Source organism: Oncorhynchus masou, chromosome 3 (assembly GCF_036934945.1).
Source record: "Oncorhynchus masou masou isolate Uvic2021 chromosome 3, UVic_Omas_1.1, whole genome shotgun sequence".
NCBI classification, from domain to species: Eukaryota; Metazoa; Chordata; class Actinopteri; order Salmoniformes; family Salmonidae; genus Oncorhynchus; species Oncorhynchus masou.
In genome coordinates, this window is record NC_088214.1 from 14,996,018 (window position 1) to 15,017,387 (window position 21,370).

The 21,370-nt window shown below is 41.5% G+C and overlaps 1 pseudogene; it reads left to right on the top strand.

Annotated features, from left to right (window-relative positions):
• The first annotated feature begins 244 nt into the window (after positions 1-244).
• LOC135506762 (rap guanine nucleotide exchange factor 4-like) lies at positions 245-20,984 on the top strand (annotated as a pseudogene).
• The last annotated feature ends 386 nt before the right edge of the window (positions 20,985-21,370 follow it).

Genomic DNA, 21,370 nt, shown 5'->3' on the forward strand with positions numbered 1-21,370 from the left:
TCATTAATCTCGTCAGTATCACTATCATCAACACATTACACGTTTCTGAAAATATATTCTCTAAATCTTTTTATTATCAACTCGAAGAATTGTATCATTTTTTAAATTATAGCCTATTATTTAGCAAATCAATTTCACTCGTTGGTTGTTAATGTCCTGAGGGGGTAGAGTAGCCTCATAACGTTAAGCCTCAGCCCAGGATCAGCCCAGGGGCGGAGTCGCGAGTTCAGCTGATGAACGACGGCTGCACCGATAACCACCACGCTGAAGCCGCCTTCAGCATCTCCCGGTTTCCCAATCACACATTATCTGGAAAGATGGTCTCTATAGAAACATCACCCAACTCGTCTCCTTTGGCTGAATGGGTCGGCTGTCTGGATAAAAGGTGGGTAATAAACATTCCCGCCTTTTGGTCACGGCATCCTAAACCGCTGAAAACAACGAATTTGGATTCCATTCATTAATCAGCATCAACATGACAAATCGTAATCTTAACCGGCAATCTCTGTGTGGAAGCCTGAGTGCGAAGGCGGCTTTGTTATTGTGTATCAAATGTCAATGACATATTCACATTCGGTCGAGGTACAAATTGAAGACCATTCCCAGGTTAGGCTATTCATAGGGCATTTACCTGCTGTGTTTGTCTATTTGCTAGTCGTTCACAAAGGCGTTGTAGGTTCATGGTTTTCTGTTTCACTCGTTAATCCTCCTCACCACCCGCAGCATTATCACTTTTTATCTCGTGAATTTAGACATAACTTCACTTTAAAAGTGCAACAGAGAGAGAGGAGACCTCTGGGGTAGTACTGAGGATGCTGCTGGCTTCCTGGTTGTGTGTGTGGATTACAGGAGCAGAGAGCTCCTCTTAGTGGTCCTTCTCAGACGTAGAGTGTAGAGAAGACCCTGGGTGAGTTTAGTCAAGTGTGTGTGTGTGTGTGTGTGAGAGAGAGAGAGATGTGATGTGCCAGGGTGGGTTTGGTTCTTAAGTGACTTTTTACTCATTCATGAATTGATAGAAAGTACAAACTCCCGGTAAACTGCCAATGCTCTGTTGCCTGACATCGGATGTGATGACTTCGATTTGCTCAAAGAATCAGTCTATTGTTCGTGTGTGTGTGCGCGCGTCAGCAGCTTCCTGAATGTTAAAGGGCTTCTTTTCCTGTGCGTGTTTTGGCTCCTAAAGGCATGGCTTGCCTGGTCATTACTTTAGACCACACAGATTTTAGAGTAGGGACATAATCCTGGAGAACTCTGTTGTAAATTCATCTCTGTGTGCATTCAAGCATGGCTAAAGAAGTCAAGCAATCTGCAATATTTGTCTTGAACTATAGATATGAACATAAGAGTGAGTGGCACTAAAACACACACCGCTGCACTCAGTTGTCCTTGCTATACTCATTGACCCTGTGTGTGTGTGTGTGTGTTATGTAATGTGAAATGTTCCATATGTAAATGATCCCTGAGTGACAAAGGGCTTTGTTTTGAAGGAAGGATGTAGGCTGTGGGTGGGTGTGTGTGCAAGCGTGCGTTTGTGTGTGTGGAGGCAGCGGTAATGGAGCTCCTCAGGGTCATATAGGGATGTAATGTCCAGAGTTGTAATGTTGGTGTGAGGTGATGAGGGGGTAAGGCAATAGAGGCTTGTTCAGACTAATGGTGTGTGTGTTTATTGATTATGATGACTAAGGCTGTGTGTTGTTGTAGAAGTACCGTCAGTGTATGGCTGGACTTCTGGCCCCTCCCTATGGCGCCATGGAAACTGGATCCAACAATGACAGTGAGTACAACTACAATCCAGTTGAATGAATAATATTGAATTATTAACATGGCATTTTACACATTACGATGGTCATAACTTTGTCTCCCACCTCCCTAAGGGCTGACAGACAAAGACAGTCTAGGTTCAGATCCTCTCAACTTAATGAACAAGATCCTCAACAATGTAAGCTGGCCCCTTTCAATGTTATTTATTAAAGTTAATATCACTGATCACTCAACTAACCTCAAAGTACTGTCTTTTTAAATGAGGCTGTGTACAGTGAGACTGTGACCTGAGATGTGTGTGTATTCTACAATAGGATACTATTAATAAATGTTTAAGGGGGGGGGGGGGTGTATTCACACTAGTGCTGAGCAACTAACTGAAATGTCAGTCATTTTTTGTTTTTTTAAACAAGTAACTGATTGACATTGGTTCAATAATTTGAATTGCTTTTCATTCTATTTTTTTCTGTGAGCTCAATGCACACATTGCAAAGTTTCTACTGAGTTAAATAATATCTAGCCTGAACTGTGCAATGTAGTTGTAGTTTCCTCTGTAGTTGTGCTAATGAGAGAGAATTCATGCACAAGCAAGAAAGGCCCCATCTGCCCAATTATGATGCCCTCTTTTGTAGTTCTAAGACAGCAGCAGGATCTCTGTGTGTGGGTCGGTGGGTGTGATTGTTTTTTCTTCTCACCTTTCATTCATGATCCCTGACAGCAGTTGTGTGGTTGCTATGACAACTGGGAGTGTGAGGACAGGTTGCGTGTTTGTGATTCACAGCTTAGCGAGTGTATAGTAAATATGAGGAGGCTGTAGGGCTGATGTTGGCGGAGACATGAAATGAAAAGTTCCCTGGCTCATTATTCTTTGTGGATTTCTCAGCTCAAAGTTTAAATTATTAACACCTGGAGGCTGAGATGCTCACTGTGATTGTGACTATCTAGCTATGCTAGAGATAAAATAAGTGTTATATTGTGTTCCTGTGTTATGTTTGTAGGTTCCATCAGAGAAGCTGCAGCGAGGAGGGAAGGTGATGCGGAACGCCATCCTCTCCAGAGCTCCTCACATGATCAGAGACCGGAAGTACCACCTCAAGACTTACAGGTGTGTGTTTTTTACGTTTGCACGTGTTTGTGTGGTGTGCACATACATATGTATGTTTTGTGTTACTTTATGGTCCATGCAAACTGTCTCACTGTGTGTGTTTGTGTGATGCAGGCAGTGTTGTGTAGGTACAGAGCTGGTAGACTGGCTGGTGCAGCAGAGTACCTGTGTACATACTCGCTCTCACGCTGTGGGGATGTGGCAGGTTCTGCTGGAGGAGGGAGTCCTGAACCATGGTGAGACTACACTGCCCTCTATTGGACACAACGCTTCAAATGTTCTCCATCAATTTCATCACATTTAAGGAGAAATTCAATTGCATTTCCTTGATTCCTCTCTCCTCGCCTCTTTTTCAAAACCCATTGGATGAGAAGGTTAGAAGTCCGTTCCCTGTGACCTTTTCATCCAATGGATTTTGAGGAGGAGGAGGAGAGAGGAATCAAGGAAAATCCAATAAAAGTAATGACTGGACTGACACGACTGGCTAAAAAAATGCTGTGAAACCCTTGTGTCCAGCTATCTCACTATGTGAGTTCACTGATTACTGATCCAGTGTGTGTGTCCCCTAGTGGACCAGGAGCTGGGTTTCCAGGACAAGTACCTGTTCTATTGTTTCCTTGACGATGAGGAGGAGCACACCCCATTACCTAGCGAGGAGGAGAAGAGGGAGAGTGAGGAAGAGCTGCCTGAGACAATCCTCTTCCTCGCCCAGATGGGACCTGATGCCCTGCTGTGCATGATCCTCCGTAAACCGTCAGTACATGCATAGATACACACATGCACACGTGCCTAGTTCATTCTTATATATTGTATACCAGTTAGGAATCATCAACAGAACTCTCTCTCTGTCTCCATCTCTAGTCCTGGTCAGAGGACAGGTGATGATCTAGAGATCATCTATGATGAGCTGCTTCACATCAAGGCCTTATCCCACCTCTCCAACACTGTGAGTCTTATCCCACCTCTCCAACACTGCGAGTCTTATCCCACCTCCAACACATATAGTACCAATCAAAAGTTTGGACACCTACTCATTCAAGTTTAAAAAAAACATTTGTAGACAATTTTCTACATTGTAGCGAAGACAAACTATGAAATAAAACATGGAATCATATAGTAACCAAAAAAGTGTTAAACAAATCAAAATATGAGATTCTTCAAAGTAGCCACCCTTTGCCTTGATGACAGCTTCACACACTTTTGGCACCTGGAATGCATTTCAATTAGCAGGTGTGCTTTGTTAAAAGTTGTTTTGTGGAATTTTTTTCCTTCTTAATGCGTTTGAGCCAATCAGTTGTGTCAAATTGCAGCCCAAATAAATGCTTCAGAGTTCAAGTAACAGACACATCTCAACATCAACTCTTCAGAGGAGACTACGTTAATCAGGCCTTCATGGTCGAATTGTTGTAAAGAAACCACTACTTAAGGACAATAATAAGAAGAGAGTTGCTTGGGCCAAAAAACATGGGCAATGGATATTAGACCTGTGGAAATCTGTTATTGGGTCTGATGAGTCGAAATTTGAGATTTTTGGTTCTAACCACCATGTCTTTGTGAGACGCAGAGTAGATGAACGGATGATCTCTGCATGTGTGGTTCCCACCGTGAAGCAAGGAGGAGGAGGTGTGATGGTGCTTTGCTGGTGACACTGTCTGTGATTTATTTAGAATTCAAGGCACACTCAACCAGCATGGCTACCACAGCATTCTGCAGTGATACGCCATCACATCTGGTTTGCACTTAGTGGGACTATTATTCGTTTTTCAACAGGACAATGACCCAACACACCTCCAGGCTGTGTAAGTGCTATTTGACCAAGAAGGAGAGTGATGGAATGCTGCATCAGATGGTTTGGGATGAGTTGGACTGCAGAGTGAAGGAAAAACAGCCAACAAGTGCTCAGGATATGTGGGAACTCCTTCAAGACTTTTAGAAAAGCATTCCAGGTGAAGCTGGTTGAGAGAATGCCAAGAGAGTGTAAAGCTGTCAACAAGGCAAAGGCTGGTTACTTTGAAGAATATATTTTGATTTGTTTAAGATAGTAAAAATAAAGGAAAAGCCTTGAATGTGTAGGTGTCCAATCTTTTGACTGGTACGGTGTGTATATATACAGTGCCTTCGTGAAAGTATTCAGAACCCTTGATTTTTTTTTCTAAATTTTCTTAGGTTACAGCCTAATTATAACATTTATTTTTCCCCTCAACATTCTAAACACAATACCCCATAATGACAAAGCAAAAACAGGTTTGAGATTTTTGCTGATAATGTTAAAAATAAAAAAACAGATTTCACATTTACGTAAGTATTCAGACACTTTACTCAGTACTTTGTTGAAGCACCTTTGGCAGCGATTACAGCCTTGAGTCTTCTTGGGTATGACACTACAAGCTTGGCAGACCTATATTTGGGGAGTTTTTCCCACTATTCTCTCCAGATCTTCTCAATCTCTTCCATGTTGGATGGGGAGCGTTGCTTCACAGCTATTTTCAGGTCTCTCCAGGGATGTTAGATCGGGTTCAAGTCCGCACTCTGGCTGGTCCACTCAACGACATTCAGAGACTTGTCTCGAAGCCACACCTGCGTTGTCTTGGCTGTGTACTGAGGGTCATTGTCCTGTTGGAAGGTGAACCTTCGACCCAGTCTGAGGTCCTGAGTGCTTTGGAGCAGGTTTTCATCAAGGATCTCTCTTTACTTGGCTCTATTCATCTTTGCCTCAATCTTGACTAGTTTCCCAGTCCTTGCCGCTGAAAAACATTCCCACAGCATGATGCTGCCACCACCATGCTTCACCGTAGGGATGGTGCCAGGTTGCCAACAGATGTGACGTTTGGTATTCGGGCCAAAGAGTTCAATCTTGGTTTCATCAGACCAAATAATCTTGTTTCTCATGGTCTGAGGGTCCTTTAGGTGCCTTTTGGCAAACTCCAAATGGGCTGTCATGTGCCTTTTACTGAGGGGCTTCCGTTGGCCACTCTACCATAAAGGCCTGATTGATGGAGTGCTGCAGAGATGGTTGTCCTTCTGGAACGTTCTCCCATCACCACAGAGGAACTGTAGAGCTCTGTCAGTGACCATTGGGTCACCTCCCTGACCAAGGCCCTTCTCCTCCGATTGCTCAGTTTGGCCTGGCGGCCAGCTCTAGGAAGAGTCTTGGTGGTTCCAAACTTCTTCCATTTTAAGAATGATGGAAGCCACTGTGTTCTTTGGGACCTTCAATGCTGCAGAAATGTTTTTGTAGCCTTCCCCAGACCTGTACGTCGACACAATCCTGTCTTGGAGCTCTACGGAAAATTCCTTCGACCTCATGGCTTGGTTTTTGCTTTGACATGCACTGTTACCTGTGGGACATTTTATATAGACAGGTGTGTGTCTTTCCCAATCATGTCCAATCAATTACATTTACCACAGTTGGAATCAAGTTTTAGAAACATCTAAAGGATGATCCATGGAAATTTATTATTAGAACAGGATGCCCTGCAGCTCAATTTTTCCCACAATGAGTCTCATTTCAGCAAAGGGTCTGAATAAGGTATTTCTGTTGTTCTATTGTTTTTAATAAATGTGCAAAAACAAAAACAAGAATTCAAAAAATTTTGGCAGAAGAGATCGCTAAATCAGCCCGGCCATTTACGGAGGGGGCGGCAGTGGGTGCTGCGGAGTTCGCCCGTTTCCTCCCCGACACAATGCCCCAGCTGCGCATCCAGGCTGCTCAAACGTTGTCTATGTTTGGCAGCACATACCTGTGTGAACAACTTTTTTCTTTGATGAACCTGAACAAAACATCACACAGAAGTCGACTTACTGCTGAACACCTCCACACTTTTTGCTTTGTTATTATGGGATATTTTTAAGTAACATTTGGAAAAAGTAAACGGGTCTGAATACTTTCCAAAGGCACTCATATATTTCCTCCAAGTTTAAAAGTTATATATACACAATTATATTTTAAAATATTTCAGTTGAGTGGATGATAGAAAATTGCTATTATTGTTTTTTTCACACAGGCTACTGATGGTGCCTGAATACCCGGTTTTTTCATTTAATGTTCATGTTATGGGGATTTTTATATAAAGGAAATTTGTCACACACACACACACACACACAGTACCGTTTTGACTTTGACAAAAAGTTTGGGGTCACTTAGAAATGTCCTTTTTTTTAATAAATGAAAGAAAAAAAACACTTTTTTTGTTTTAAAAAGAACATCAAATTGATCAGAAAAATACAGTGTGGACATTGTTAATGTTGTAAATGACTGACTATTGTAGCTGGAAACGGCTGATCTAAAAAATAAATGGAATATCTACATTTGGGTCATTGAACAAGCATGGGAAACAGTGATTAAACCCTTTACAATGAAGACCTGTGTTATTTGGATTTTTATGAATTATCTTTGAAAGACAGGGTCATGAAAAAGGGACTTTTTTTGTTGTTGCTGAGTTTATATAGATCTTAGACAGAAAAAACTGTAGAATCACCAGGAAATGAGCTCAGTGATTTTAATTGAGGAAATCTATTCCCATGCATAAATAGAGAAGCATACCTGTATGTGATCATATCCCAATGTTTATTTTTTATTTTACCACTATTTAACTAGGCAAGTCAGTTATGAACAAATTCTGATTTTCAATGACGGCCTAGGAACGGTGGGTTAACTGCCTGTTCAGGGGCAGAACGACAGACCTTGTCAGCTCGGGGGTTTGAACTTGCAACCTTCCGGTTACTAGTCCAACGCTCTAACCACTAGGCTACCCTTCCGCCCATTGTAATCACAGTTTGAAATTATTCAGTTTTAGTCAAATACTACATATTTTGGGGATTCTTACGGTCAATTTTCAGTGTACAATTTATAACTATGTTCTGGCCCTCCAACCATCCGCTCAAGTAACAATCAGCCCATGACTGAATGGAATTAGGGACCGCTAGTCTAGCTGGCTTGTGTGCTTACAGACATTGATGAACTGTTCAGAGGTTTTTCAGGTGTTTTGCTGTTACCATCTTGCTTACAGGTGAAGAGGGAGCTGGCGAGTGTTCTCATCTTCGAGTCTCACGCCAGAGCAGGAACCGTGTGTAAGTCCCTATCTCACCATGCTGTACAGTGTGTGTGTTTTAGGAACACACATTAAGGTGTGCTCTCTCTCGTTCCAGTGTTTAACCAGGGAGAAGAGGGAACATCCTGGTACATCATCCAGAAGGGCTCTGTCAATGTGGGCATCTACGGCAAGGTATGACGTGTTTATACATGAGGTGTATATGGGCCTACAGTGGATTTGAAAGTAGCACAAGATGACGCTAACTAAAATTATTATGACCAAAAGAATGCATCTGCATACAACAGCTGGCTTGTATTCCCTAGGGGAACTAGTGCTACAGTTTGGGAAACTCTGGCTTCGCTCATCACAGTGAATGACTAGCTCAAGGTTCTCAGAATATACACAACACACTCACACGTGATTAGTCACAATCTTCATTCATGCTAGCACTTCTCCAGCTGTCTAATCCGTGTGTTTTGACGCCTGTGTGTTCCTCTTCAGGGTGTGGTGTGTACCCTGCACGAGGGGGATGACTTTGGGAAGCTGGCGTTGGTGACGGAGGAGAAATCATTCAGATTTTCAAGAAGACAACTGTCACTTCCTCCGAGTGGACAAAGAAGAAACAGGATACTCAGAAGAGTTGTTACTACATGTGCAATACTGTGTAACTTACTTTAACCTCTTGAAACTCCCCATCCCGGATCTCCTCGCAGCTGCCTCCATCGTCCTCAGAGAAGACAACTGTCACTTCCTCCGAGTGGACAAAAGAAGACTTCAACAGGATACTCAGGGTAGAGTTGTATACTGTTCTGTTACTACACATGTGCAATACTTGTTTACCATACTGTAACTTACTTTAATCAAATTTACTTTACCTTACCTTACTTTAATGTTATGTCCTGGTATTTACTTGACTTTAGGACGTGGAGGCAAATACAGTGCGTTTGAAGGAACATGAGCAGGCTGTTCTGGTCTTGGAGAAGAGTCCCAGAGCCTCCAGTCTGGGAAATATCAGGTACACTGTGTTGTCTGGAACCCCTGAGAAGATCCTTGACCACTTCCTGGAGACTATGAGGATGGATACACACCACTCTGACCCAGGTGCACACACACACACAACCTGGTAGAGATACATTGTGAATAATTGGGTTGAGGGCCTGGTTTCATAAGACATCCTAAGTCAACTTTCCCCTGATCTTTTCCTCTAGTTTCCTTAACTTTAAGTCAGTTGCACAAAACATTTTGGGGCTAATTTCCCCCTTAAATTAAGTGAAAAAGTTATAGGTGCCTATGAGGTCCCTTAACTGCTTCATTCAGTATGGATGTCAATGAAAACATAATTTGTGGCTGAATGTTGCTTTCCTCTCCCCTGGTTTCAAAAGGAAAACAGCAAGCAGCTAGCTACTTAGCTAAACAATGAAAGGCGCACAATCAATGTCTACAAAGCCAGCTGGCTAGCAAGCTACCTGCTCTGTAAGCTACCTACTCTAAGCTACCTGCTCTGTAAGCTAGCTTGAAGTACTAGAAAGTAATAGAAACGAGGTGAGAAAAAAGTAACTCAAAGAAAAGTGTTTTATATATTATATTCTGAATCAATTTATTTCTCCAGTCTTGAATGTAGAACTTCTATTTTGAGATCTCCAAATAAATGTGATCTCTTTGATAAGACATCCATTCTGTGAATCAGGTCTTCTCCATGGTAACCAGAGACTCTTTCTGCCATACATGTTTCATACACCTAACATGTTTTATACAACCGGGCCCTGCTACTGTATAGGATCGGATGATGGGTCGGTAGATATGTATGAATGTCTTTTCTAATATTATTCTCTTTCTTCCACTAATTTCTCCCTCTCAGATCCTACGGTAGATGACTTTGTCCTCATGCACTATGTCTTCATGCCTAACAGCCAGTTCTGCCAGATACTCATGGCACAATATCCTTTTTCTCTTTCCCACTCTGCCCTCTTGGTTTCTCCCTGTCCTTCTTTCTCTCCCTTCAGCTTCTCTTCTTGAAGTTCAGTATGTTACACATAGGTGACAGTTCTGTTATAGTTGTGTGTTATATCTTTAACCCCGTGTGTACCTACCATGCGGTGGCTCCCCCGGGCTCGGAGCAGGAGAGGTTGGAGTACGCTGTGACCTGTAAGAGACGAGTCCTCAATCTGGCCCTGCGCTGGGCTGCAGTACACACACATCACTTACAGGAGGAGCCAGCAGCACTCATATTCCTGGAGGTACACACACACACACACACACACACACACACACACCTGAGGAGTTGTCTGTGTGTATCTCTCTGTATGGGGAGTGTGTCCAATGACTCACGGATCCTCAGAGCTCTGAAAGACTTTGTACCTGACTTGGAGAAGGTTGTCAAACTACAGTATGTAAAACTGACCTCTAACCTCCACGGCGACCTTAACCCCATAATCCTGATCCTCAAACCATTATAAAGACAATTAACATACAATTGTTCTCTTGTTTCTATTCTTCAGTTCAGAAGAGGCCAAAGTGAAAAAGGTGAGTGTGGCATGGTGAATGTGTCTGTCAATGGTGTGTGTGTTGATTCTCTGATCATCTCTGATGTTGTGTGTGTGTGTTGTTGATCATCTCTGATGTTGTGTGTGTGTGTGTTGTTGATCATCTCTGATGTTGTGTGTGTGTGTTGATCATCTCTGATGTGGTGTGGTCTCTCTGTCTGTCAGCAGAAGGTCCTTACACAGTTCAGCAACGGAGATGAGAAACTAGTGAAGACACAACCCATCAGGAACTGTGACGACAGTCAGTTTGTGACATTATTTTTAAAATTTTCCTACACTTTTTCTTTAATCACAAGCCTTTTAAAAACGTGTGTGTGTGTATGTAGTCCTGTTGAAGGTGTACTGCAGTGACCACACCTACACCACCATCCGGGTTGCCGTAGCGGCCACAGGGAGTGAGGTGACCAGCGCTGTGGCCAACAAACTTGCCTCAAACGACGACCTGCTATTGGTCCACCTCAGCTCCGCAGGCGGTGAGGAGCCAATCACATCTCACTTCATTTACATAGTATTTATTGCTGTCATTTTATTTTCCTCTGTGTGTGTTCTCCTGTCACAGAGAAGCAGATGCAGATGCTGAAGCCCAATGATGTGTCAGTATTCTCACTAATAATTCCATTTAAACTTATTTCAGTTTTTAAACACAATTCTTGTAAGGTCTGCCATTTAATCCTAGAAATAAAATTCCCTGTTTTAGGTCAGTTAGTATCTCCACTTTATTTAAAAATGTGAAATGTCAGAATAATAGTAGAGTGATTTATTTCAGCTTTTATTTCTTTCATCACATTCCCAGTGGGTCAGAAGTTTACATACACTCAATTAGTATATGGTAGCATTGCTTTTTAAATGGTTTAACTTGGGTCAAATGTTTTGGGTAGCCTTCCACAAGCTTCCCACAATAAGTTGGGCAAATTGTGGCCCATTCCTCCTGACAGAGCTGGTGTAACAGAGTCAGGTTTGTAGGCCTCCTTGCTCGCACATGCATTTTCAGTTCTGCACACACATTATCTATAGATTTGAGGTCAGGGCTTTGTGATGGCCAGTCCAATACCTTGACTTTGTTGTTCTTAAGCCATTTTGCCAAAACTTTGGAAGTATGCTTGGGGTCAATGTCCATTTGGAAGACCCATTTGTGACCAAGCTTTAACTTCCTGACTGATGTCTTGAGATTTTGCTTTGATATATACACATCATTTTTCCTCCCTCAAGATGCCATCTATTTTGTGAAGTGCACCAGTCCCTCCTGCAGCAAAGCACCCCCACAACATGATGCTGCCACCCCCGTGCTTCACGGTTGGGATGGTGTTCTTCGGCTTGCAAGCCCCCCCCCCCCTTTTTCCTCCAAACATAACGATGGTCATTATGGCCAAACAGTTCTATTTTTGTTTCATCAGACGAGAGGACAATTCCCCAAAAGTACGAATTTTGTCCCAATGTGCAGTTGCAAACCTTAGTCGTGCTTTATTATGGCGGTTTTGGAGCAGTGGCTTCTTCCTTGCTGAGTGGCCTTTCAGGTTATGTCGATATAGGACTCGTTATACTGTGGATATAGATACTTTTGTAGGTGTTTCCTCCAGCATCTTCACAAGGTCCTTTGCTGTTGTTCTGGGATTGATTTGCACTTTTCGCACCAACGTACGTTCATTTATAGGAAACAGAACGTGTCTCCTTTCTGAGCGGTATGATGGTTGCATGGTCCCATGGTGTTTATACTTGCGTTCTATTGTTTGTACAGATGAACATGGTACCTTCAGGTGTTTGGAAATTGTTCCCAAGGATGAACCAGACCTGTGGAGGTCAACAAATTATTTTGATGGCTTGGCTGATTACTTTTGATTTTCTCATGATGTCAAGCAAAGAGGCACTGAGTTGGAAGGTAGTCATTGAAATGCATCCACAAGTACACCTCCAATTGACTCAAATGATGTCATTAGCATATCAGAAGCTTCTAAAGCCACAACATAATTTTCTGGAATTGTCCAAGCTGTTTAAAGGCACAGGTAAACTTTTGACCCACTGGATTTGTGATACAGTGAAATAATCTGTCTTTAAACAATTGTTGGAAAAATTACTTGTGTCATGCACAAAGTAGATGTCCTAACCGACTTGCCAAAACTATAGTTGTGGAGTGGTTGAAAAAACAAGTTTTAATGACTCCACCTAAGTGTATGTAAACGTCCGACTTCAACACTATTATTCAGAGTAAAAACTGTAAGGACACTATTAAAGGTTAAACCAAGTTTATTCTTCACAGAGGGTCAATACAGATGCATTGGACAAAGAAATTCACACAAGCACTGATATTGAACCCTTTCTCCTATGCTGAATCTCCTCCTACACTTCTGAACAAACATTGTATCTTTATTGCTGGAAACTAAGTGTTATGGGCCATACATGTTTGTCTCCCTTAGCGTGACCTGACCTCCACCCCCTTCATCACTAATCCATGGATCTCTCCACTTATCAATGCCTGCCACGTGATCTCTTTCCCTACACTCACTACATTCCAAGCATAACCATTAAGTTCTGGTGTAGCCCCTCGGCTATGACACCCCTCAGGCCTCTTATTACAACTAATGATTAATAACATTTAAAGTTCACAAATCATATGCCGATTAAAATGGCAGGTTTTCTGACTAATCTTTTTAAATGATTAGGACATGTAAACGAGTGTGTCTGCGCATGTGCCAGCACCGGTAGCACAAGCCCCCCTGATTGTGAGCGGGTCAACTGAGCTTGTATGCATCTTAATGGTTTTCCTATGCAAACTATATTTCCAAACTTAGAATCAAATAGGCAAAAATAGCACTGTGGTAGAACAATTATTTTGATTGGTGATTTTCTGCATGTTGTCAGATGTGTCCATGGTAACAGGATTATTAGGGACATCGTTTTAAACAGTCTATTATAGTAATACAGCTATTGTGGCTAGTTAGATTGTGTTCATGTAACCGTAATCATAGAGATGTGTAGACATTAACCCGTTGTGAGTGTGTGTTTGTTAGACCCCTCTCCCAGACCAGGAGGGGCCCTCAGCTGGGTCCATGTCCAGTGATGAGTTCTAAAGACCTGGCCTATCAGATGACCCTGTACGACTGGGAACTCTTCAGCTGTGTTCACGAGGTACACACACACACACACACACACACACACACTCTGGCTAATATGAGATAAACACGCTGTCTATTTCTCTCACTACACCTGAATCCTATAGTAGATACATTATGTTCTGTCTTAATTTGACCAGTTTCTCACAGCAGGAAAATAATCCTGCAGCAACAGGAAATGTTCATTATTATGTGTGTGATAATTAATGGATATTTTTGTAGGGGTTGATACGTTTTTTTATTTTTGATAAATCAGTGGAAATTGCTAACTTTAGAAGCCTTTTTTAAACCTTGAATACACAACAATTTGAATGTCCTACTGCACAGGGAAATTCTCTGACAGAGTGATCAAATTAAGATCCTACACCTGTAGGTTTTCTTTGTCTTCCCTGTTGTAGCATGAGTTGTTGTACCACACGTTTGGTCGTCAGAGCTTCAGGAGAACCACTGCCAACCTGCACCTGTTTCTACGCAGGTCTGATTATAATCAAACATGAATCATTTCTAAATAACTTCTATGACGTTGTTCAGGTTGATGGAGCATGTTACAGTATGTTAGGACCGTAATGTGTGATGTCGTGGTCAGGTTCAACCAGGTGCAGCTGTGGGTGGTGACGGAGGTGTGTCTGTGTGGTCAGCTTAGCAAACGGGTTCAGCTGCTCAAGAAGTTCATCAAAATCGCTGCTCAGTGAGTCTTGTGCACACAAACAATAAAACACCCACTTGTTCTGTAGATACTCATACATATAGATTATTGATGGCTCTGAAATGCTTCTTCACAATCTCATTGTATTGGTGGTGTTGCTTTCTCCAGCTGTCGGGAGTTTAAAAACCTGAACTCGTTCTTTGCCATCATCATGGGTATGAGCAACCCTGCATTCAGCCGACTCACCCAAACCTGGGAGGTGACAACTACTATACTGTTAAACTAAACTGCAGTTTTTCTATTAATCCATAAAAAAACGGAAGCCCCTGAACCTCTCTTTCTGTTGGCAGAAACTCCCTAGCAAGTTCAAGAAGTTCTATGCTGAGTTTGAGAGCATGATGGTGAGTTGCTCTTCAAAGAGCCCTAAACTAACAATACGGTTGTTGACCTTTTTGAACAGTGATGTGTGTTTATTCCAAGGACCCGTCCAGGAACCACCGGGCATACCGGCTGACCGTCACCACAATAGAGCCGCCAATCATCCCCTTCATGCCCCTCCTCCTCAAAGGTAAGCCCAAGCTCGGTCGCATTCAGTAGGTATGCAACAGGAAACGCTTTCAAATCAAATTGTATTAGTCAACATGAAATGCTGAATACAACAGGTAACAACCTTACAGTGAAATGCTGAATACAACAGGTCACAACCTTACAGTGAAATGCTGAATACAACAGGTCACAACCTTAGTGAAATGAAATGCTGAATACAACAGGTCACAACCTTAGTGAAATGCTGAATACAACAGAAAACCTTACAGTGAAATGCTAAATACAACAGATCACAACCTTAGTGAAATGCTGAATACAACAGATCACAACCTTACAGTGAAATGCTGAATACAACAGGTCACAACCTTAGTGAAATGCTGAATACAACAGGTCACAACCAACAGGTTAGTGAAATGCTGAATACAACAGGTCACAACCTTAGTGAAATGCTGAATACAACAGGTCACAACCTTTAGTGAAATGCTGAATACAACAGGTCACAACCTTAGTGAAATGCTTAATACAACAGGTCACAACCTTAGTGAAATGCTGAATACAACAGGTCACAACCTTAGTGAAATGCTGAATACAACAGGTCACAACCTTAGTGAAATGCTGAATACAACAGGTCACAACCTTAGTGAAATGCTGAATACAACAGGTCACAACCTTAGTGAAATGCTGAATACAACAGGTCACAAATGCTGAATACCTTAGTGAAATGCTGAATACAACAGGTCACAACCTTACAGTGAAATGCTGAATACAACAGGTGTAGTAGACCTTAGTGAAATGCTGAATACAACAGGTCACAACCTTAGTGAAATGCTGAATACAACAGGTCACAACCTTAGTGAAATGCTGAATACAACAGGTCACAACCTTAGTGAAATGCTGAATACAACAGGTCACAACCTTAGTGAAATGCTGAATACAACAGGTCACAACCTTAGTGAAATGCTGAATACAACAGGTCACAACCTTAGTGAAATGCTGAATACAACAGATCACAACCTTAGTGAAATGCTGAATACAACAGATCACAACCTTAGTGAAATGCTTACTTATGGGGCCCCTAACCAACAATGCTGTTGAAAAAAATATATGGATAAGAAATAAAAAGTAACAAATAATTAAAGAGCAACAGTAAAATAACAGTAGCGAGACTATACACAAGGGAGGTACTAGTACAGTCAATGTGTGGGGGCACTGGTTAGTTGAGGTAATATGTACATGTAGGTAGAGTTATTAAAGTGACTATGTATAGACGATAACAACCGAGAGTAGCAGTGGGGGGGGGGGCAATGCAAATAGTCTGAATAGCCATTAGATGTTCAGGAGTCTTATGGCTGGGGGGTAGAAGCTGTTTAGAAGCCTCTTGGACCTAGACCTGGTGCTCCGGTACTGCTTGCCATGCGGTAGCAGAGAGAACAGTCTATGACTAGGGTGGCTGTTTTCAAACTAAGATGAGGTAGTTTATAGCGTGTCCTCTGTTTTAAACTGCTTTTTTGATTCTGTTCCCAGACATGACTTTTAGTCACGAGGGCAACAAGACATTCATAGACAACATGGTCAACTTTGAGAAGATGGTGAGTATACACAGGTGTTCATAAGATGCTCATAAACTGTTCATGTCACCTATATGTATGTTGTCGTATCCACAACCTTCATAGAACATTAATACAACTTCTGTATGGTATGTGACACTGCTTGTTGTTGGGTTTTCCAGCGGGTGATCGCAAACACCATCCGGGCGGTGAGACACTGCAGGAGTCAGCCATTCAGTAAGTCTCAGATGAAGTCCAGTGGTCCTTTCAGCTGAACCCATAACAATAGGCATTAACACTGCATACAGTCAGGTCCATACATTTTTGGACATTGACAAAGTTATCATTTTGGCTCTGTAAGCCACTACAATGGATTTGAAAGGAAACAATCTTTCAGCTTTAATTTGAGGGTATTTTCGTCCAAGTTGGGTGAAGGGTGTAGGAATTACAGCACTTTTTATATGTGGCCCCCCCCCCCATTTTTAGGGGCTCAAAAGTAGTTGGACAAACTAACATAATCATAAGTTAAATTGTGAGTTTTAATACTTAGTTGCAAATCATTTGCAGATTAAAAAACATGAGCTGGCGCAACACCCAGAAAGAAATAGTTTGTGTTGAGGTGCTGACTAGCGGCGAATAAACTATCAGAATAAAGTGGCGCTCCATGTATAAACTCCCAGCAATTGAATGGGTATTTACCAACGCTTGGGCATCACTGTGTCTTCCTCAGGGTAATGTCACTCCATGTATAAACTCCCAGCAATTTAATGGGTATTTACCAACGCTTGGGCATCACTGTGTCTTCCTCAGGGTAATGTCACTCCATGTATAAACTCCCAGCAATTGAATGGGCATTTACCAACGCTTGGGCATCACTGTGTCTTCCTCGGGGTATGTAGACAACACAGTACAATCAATCAGTGTAACCAATGACAGTAGTGAGGGGTGTGTCATAATGATTAAGTTAATTCAGATGGGATGGTTGGCTTCAACAAAGTGAGCTGCTACTGGATAGTCAGTGTTCTTATATCTGATTGAGCCGCTGTGTTCAGCTATGCGTTGTCTTTTCGTTTGTCCTACATAGGCTTTTCCACATGAACAGGTGATGAGGTAGATTACTCCCTTGGTCTTGCATGAGATGATCCCCTAACAGGGATCTTTGGACCTGTATGTGGGTGTCTGAAGAAAGATGTTTTTATAGTGCTATTTCACTGTGCGCATGAGACACATTTGTAGTTCCCATTTGGGAAAGGTGTGAAATTGAATGAAACAGTAATGTAAGTTGGTGCTAATATGATGTACAATATTCCATTATGTTTCTATATGTTAATTGGGTAATATTTAATATGCCATATCCTACTTTAACAGTGTCACTAATGAAAATTTACTTAATCATTGTGACACATTTTCACTATTGTCGTTGATTACACTAATTGCACTGTTTGTCTACATAACCTGGTTCAAGTATTCATGACATTACCCTGAGGAAGACACAGTGATGCCCAAGCGTTGGTAAATAGCCATTAAATTGCTGGGAGTTCAAATCAAATTTTATTTGTCACATACACATGGTTAGCAGATGTTAATGCGAGTGTAGCGAAATGCTTGTGCTTCTAGTTCCGACAATGCAGTAATAATCAACAAGTAATCTAACTAACAATTCCTAAACTACTGTCTTATACACAGTGTAAGGGGATAAAGAATATGTACATAAGGATATATGAATGAGTGATGGTACAGAGCAGCATAGGCAAGATACAGTAGATGGTATCGAGTACAGTATATACATATGAGATGAGTATGTAAACAAAGTGGCATAGTTAAAGTGGCTAGTGATACATGTATTACATAAGGATGCAGTCGATGATATAGAGTACAGTATATACGTATGCATATGAGATAAATAATGTAGGGTAAGTAACATTATATAAGGTAGCATTGTTTAAAGTGGCTAGTGATATATTTACATCATTTCCCATCAATTCCCATTAGGAATTTAGGAATTAGGAACATTGAATTAGGAATTAGGAACATTGATGAATTGATGTTTATACATGGAGTGTGCGACTTTATTTTGATAGCGCAAATCCTTTGCAGTCAATGACTGCCTGTAGTCTGGAACCCATAGACATCACAAGATGCTGGGTTTCTTCCCTGGTGATGCTCTGCCAGGTCTTTACTGCAGCGGTCTTCAGTTCCTGTTTGTTCTTGGGGCGTTTTGTCTTCAGCAAGTGAAATGCATGCTCAATTAGATTCAGGTCAGGTGATTGACTTGTCCATTGCAGAACATTCCACTTCATTCCATTAAAAAGTATTGGGTTTCTTTTGCAGTACGCTTCTGGTCATTGTCCCTCTGCACTATGAAGCACCGTCCAAGGAGTTTTGAAGCATTTGGCTGAATCTGAGCAGATAATATAACCCTAAACACTTCAGAATTCATCCTGCTGCTTGTCAGCAGTCACATCATCAATAAATACAAGGGAACCAGTTCCATTGGCAGCCACACAAGCCCACATCATAACACCACCTCCACCATGCTTCACAGAAGAGGTGGTATGCTTGGAATCATGAGCAGTTCCTTCCCTTCTCCATACTCTTCTCATCATTCTGGTACAAGTTGATCTTTGTCTCATCTGTCCCAGTACTTAAGTAAAAATACCTTAAACTAGTACTTAAGTAAAAATATTTTAAAATAATTTACGTAAGTAGTTTTTTGGGGTAACTGTACTTTACTATTTATATTTCACTACATTCCTTAAGAAAATAATGTACTCTTTATTCCATACATTTTCCATGACAGCAAAAAGTACTCCTTATATTTTGAATGTTTAGCAGGACAGGAAAATAGTCAAATGCATGCACTTATCAAGAGAACATCTCTGGTCATCCCTACTGCCTCTGATCTGGTGGTCTCACTAAACACATGCTTTGTTTGAAAATGTCCTGGGCTATCCATAAATAAGAAACAAAATGGTGCCCTCTGGTTTGCTTCATAATAATTTTTATTATTTTTTACTTTTGATACTTAAGTATATTTTAAACCAAGAACCTTTTAGACTTATACTCAAGTAGAATTTTACTCTGATTTTCTATTAAGGTGTCTTTACTTTTTACTCTAGTATGACAGTTGGGTACTTTTTCCACCACTGATCTTTCCACAGGATGTTGTTCCAGAACAGAATAGACATTTTTAGATGTCTGGCAAACTCTAATCTGGTCTTCCTGTTTTTCAGGCTTACCAATGATTTACATCTTGTGATAAACCCTCTGTATTTACTATTTTCTCTTGATTATTGACTTTGACACAGGATACGCCTACCTCCTAGAGGGTGTTCTTCATCTGGCCAACTGTTGTGAAGGGGTTTTTCTTCACCAGGGAAAGAATTCTTCTGTTGTTTCACCGCAGTTGTTTTCTGTGGTCTTCCAGGCCTTTTGGTGTCCCTGAGCTCACCAGGGAGTTCTTTCTCTTTAAGAATGTCCCAAATAGTTGATTTGGCCACACCTAATGTTTTTGCTATCTCTCTGATAGGTTTGATTTGTCAGCCTGATAATGGCTTGCTTCACTGGTAGTGACAGCTCTTTGGACTTCATATTGAGGGTTAACAGCAACAGATTCCCAATGCAAATGCCACACTTCAACTCTAGACCTTTTTGAGCAGCCAATTGTCTAATTACTTTAAAAAGGGGGGACCACATATAAAAAGTGCTGTAATTCCTACAATGTTCACCCCATTTGGATGTAAATACCCTCAAATTAAAGCTGAGAGTCTGTTTCCCTTCAAATCCATTGTAGTGGCTTACAGAGCCAAAATAATAATAACTGGCTCTGTGTGTGTCTCTCTCCCTCGCACTTTCTCTCTCTCTCAGACCCTGAGGTGTGTCAGCCCAATAAGAACCATGCTGAGGTGAGGGGTTATGTCAGCAAGCTGTGTGTGATTGACAAACAACGGACCCTGACAACACTCTCCTATAGGCTAGAGCCCCGCAGGACCTGAGGTTGCCCACCATGCAGTTGTTACTCTCTATGACATCATACAGAACCCTCAGCCTCTGTAAGATCAAGTAACCTTCATTGCTATGACATCAAATGGCTTCATTGGGCCTCTGTGACATAATATGGAACAGTCAATGTCTATGACATCACATGGAATTTTTAGCCCACTAAGACATCTTACTGAACTCTTAGTCCTCTATGACATCACACAGAACCATCAGCCCTCTGAAATCATACAGAACACTTTGCCCTCTGTGACATCACAGAAGAGAGATGATTTAGAGATAAGACTTGATTTCTCTGTTACATGTAAGGTTACTCTAAATGTCGATTGAAAAAAGTTACAAGATGTTACGTCTCATTTAGATGATCATGTCCCTTACTTCGAGCAGATGTAAAACACTTTATGTTACAAATACCAAGATCTTTACATAAATCATTATAGAGAAACAAAACCTCTAGCTTTGTTACGCCAGTGTTCTGAAAACTCTCCTCAAGTTCTTGTTTATTTTTACATTAAAGCACAACTCCTGTAGCGTATTGTTATTCAATTAAAATCAGTCATCTTTCTCAGTTTTCTTCATGTAGTTTTTGTAAATGTGGGTACTGTATATTTAACTTGTTTTACCTCATCATGATGTCAGTGGGTTGAGAGGGTATAGTCTGTCGGAACAGTAAATAAAATAACATCTAATATAATAATCAAAACATCGGATTCTGGTGGTTATTGCTGATTTGGTCACTGTTTTTGTCCCTGATAGTGATGTCACCTGGTCTGTCCCCTGTTGATTATGTCATCACAGTCATTCATGGATTAGCAGCATGGGCAGCGCAATGGAGGACTTTCACCAGTCAACTGGGTGGGACCTCCTATGGGTTAAGGAAGGATCACATAATTCCATCCAGGTCATCAGGAGGGACCAGCCAATTAATTAAACTAGTGAGGAAACATTCCATAACTCCAGGTGGCAGTATGCCTCATTTGTTTGTTTGCCAACTCATAGAAGTAGTAGAAGAAGAATGTACTACTTCAAAATGGAGACGATCTCAATGGCGCTGCCCGTGCTCTCACAGACACCACGATGGGA